This window comes from Physeter macrocephalus, chromosome 9, assembly GCF_002837175.3.
Source record: "Physeter macrocephalus isolate SW-GA chromosome 9, ASM283717v5, whole genome shotgun sequence".
NCBI classification, from domain to species: domain Eukaryota; kingdom Metazoa; phylum Chordata; class Mammalia; order Artiodactyla; family Physeteridae; genus Physeter; species Physeter macrocephalus.
Window position 1 is genome coordinate 26,184,210 of NC_041222.1, and position 3,166 is coordinate 26,187,375.

General features: G+C 38.6%; 1 protein-coding gene across 4 annotated transcripts in view; it reads left to right on the forward strand.

The window, feature by feature from the left end:
• The window catches only part of XPA (XPA, DNA damage recognition and repair factor), a 36,686-nt gene that overhangs the window by 5,665 nt on the left and 27,855 nt on the right, over positions 1 to 3,166 (forward strand). The window lies entirely within an intron of this gene.

Sequence of the window (3,166 nt, forward strand, 5' to 3'; positions counted from 1 at the left end):
TTCTTAGATTCCATATATATGTGTTAGCATATGGTATTTGTTTTTCTCCTTCTGACTTCACTCTGTATCACAGACTCTAGGTCCGTATACCTCACTACAAATAACTCAGTTTTGTTTCTTTTTATGACTGAGTAATATTCCACTGTATATATTGGGTGCCATATTTTATGAGGGCTATTGACAAGTGTATGTGTCCAAAACAGGGTGGTCAAAATGGAAATATTGAAATTGGCATGTGAGGAACAGTTGTCAAAACTGGATATGTTTAACTTAGAAACACTTCAGCTGCCTGCAAATGCAAGAAGTATTCCTCTTTGGAAGACAGATTATACTTACTGTGATTTGCTCTGGAGGGGAGAATTGGAACAGTGGGTAACAGTTACAGTGAGGGAGATTCCAACCCAGTACAATGAACTTGTTCTTTGCACTAAATAGGGTGTTGGCACATATATCATGTGATCCTAACCATGTGGAGTGCTGCCTCTAAATAGCAAAGCATTGGAGGGGTTCAGAGATTGAGAGACCACTTGAGCAGGATATTGTAGAAAAACCCTGTATCAGGAGGGAATGCCCTGAATTCAATGACCTGTAAAGTCCTTATGATTCTATGGATATGAAGATTCACTGTAACTGTTTGTCTATGGATTGCTGAATCCACCACGGGCTTATAAGCCCTGTTCATTTAAGAGGTCATGCAACAAACATTAATTGAGAACCTACTGTAGTGCTTTTCTGCTTGACTGAGGTATGTGTGTGGCATGTGTCATATACTGTTATTGACGGTAGGGCTGCTGCTTGCAGTTAGCACTCTGGTAGTGTGCAGGTTAGAAGAGGTGTCTCTTATTCGCAAGCTGGCCCCATACAGGGAAGGCAGGGAGAGGCTAAAGAAAGAGTCAGCACTCCAGATTGGTAGGTGGCAGCTTTAATAAGCAAGGGAACTTTCTTACGAGGCTTGTCTTGGGTGGCTGTGAGTTGAGTAGATCTCCGCACCCGCTCGCCAAATCTTAAAGTATATGTAGAAGCTCTCACTGGGTTCAGTTGCATATTCAGTCCACATGGTCTCAACAACTCCGTACTCTCTCAAGGCTGTGTCCTTGAAACAGCTCCCACTGTGGGAACGTGGGACAGAATGTACATCCCAAGGAGAGAAGAAGAGAGAGTGAGGAGCCTCTGATTGCCCAGGCCAGCTCACAGGTTAACTGGTGGTCACATCCTTGATTACCTCTTCCACAGTGTCATCTTAGGGAGAGAAATTAGAAAAAGACCCTCTTTCTCTGGGCTGACTTAGCCTGGGCCAGGGCTCATGGCTTAAAAAGTGGTCATGGGCTGCATTTTGACACCTGTTTGCCCCCTTGGGCAGGTGCCTTTGCACAAGGAGCCTACTTTTAAGACTTTATGTGGTTGACCTCTATGGGTAGAAGAAAACAGGGAGAGTAATTAATATTTTCTATCATGTTTTTTTTTTTTAGAGTCGGACACTAATTTCTGTACTTGGCAGAATTTCAGACAGTCACAATGATGAAAGGGCTTGAAAAGGAAAGGAAATGGGCTTCACTAGGTTTATAAAAATTTGGATGTCTCCATACATACTGGAGAGGGGCCCTGTGGATTAGGACACTGCAAAGGGAGATCTCAGAAAGGGGGGTTGGGGTGGAGCTTCTGCAACTCTTGACTGAGGGAGCAATGGAACCTCTCCTTTGGTAAAAAGCTAGATGCCTATGGAGAAGAGGCTGGTTGCTTCTCTGTGCTTTTCTGTTTCCTAGGACTCTTTTTTTTTTTTTTTTAATGTTTTAAGTTACTTACAATTGGTGCAGCTTAAGAGCTCTTTATTTTTTTTTTTTAGTTATTTCTGAGATAAACATTTTAAAGTAATAACTAGAATTATGACTTATAACATTATACCAGAACAGATGCGCAGGCTCAGCGGCCATGGCTCACGGGCCTAGCCGCTCCACAGCATGTGGGATCTTCCTGGACCAGGGTACAAGCCCATGTCCTCTGCATCGGCAGGCAGACTCTCAACCACTGCGCCACGAGGGAAGCCCTAAAAGAAGTTTTTAACATAGCATTTTATATATGTTATTTCATTTTATTCTTATAGCAGTCTTTTGATATAGTAAAGTTTCTTCTTATTTTGTAGAGGAAGGAAATGAGACTGTGAGAATTAAATAGCTTGCTCAAAATCATTCACTTTGTGTGTGATTTGATCACATGTTCTTTAGCATTAAGAAACTATCATAATAATGTTATCTATGCAACATCTACCACTCTGATAGATGAGAAATTGTGCTTAATGAACTTAGCTTTAAGAATTCTCTTAACAGAGTACTTTAGACAGTTATTGTCATTTGCTTGGAGTTGGTCTTTAAGATGAAATTTATTAATCATCCCTATTGCAGAATCTTTAAAAATGCATTGACTTAAAATTATTTATAGGTTTATGTTTTTGGATGACTACTTAATTCTGCTCATGTCTTTCTCCTTACCATTTTAGTATTAAGATACTTGGCCTGAGTATAATTCAGAACAGGTCATGCTGGCTTTGTTTAAAAAGTAACTTTCAAAAGGAATAGGCATATATAAAAAGTTGTTGAGAAAAAATTCAAATTTAGGTGTTTTTTTTTTTTTTTTTGCAATTGACAAGAAAATTTAGTTTTTTCTGAGATATACATTTTAAAGTAATAACTAGAATTATGACTTATAACATTGTACCAGAGCATATAAGATTTTTAGAAATTTCATGTAATGTCTGAAACATTTGTATTAACATATTTCCATACAAATAACCCAAAGAAAGTTTAGTATTAGTTTGTGTTTGTTGTTTGTTTTTTTATACTGCAGGTTCTTATTAGTCATCACTTTTATACACATCAGTGTTACATGTCAATCCCAATCGCCCAGTTCATCACACCACCAGATACCTCATTGTAGTTTTGATTTGCATTTCTCTAATAATTAGGATGTTGAGTAGCTTTTCATGTGCGTCTTGGCCATCTGTATGTCTTCTTTGGAGAAATGCCTATTTAGATCTTCTGCCCATTTTTGGATTGGGTTGCTTGTTTTTTTTAATATTGAGCTGCATGAGCTGTGTATATATGTTGAAGGTTAATCTTTTGTCCGTTGATTCATTTGCAAATATTTTCTCCCATTCTGAGGGTTGTCTTTT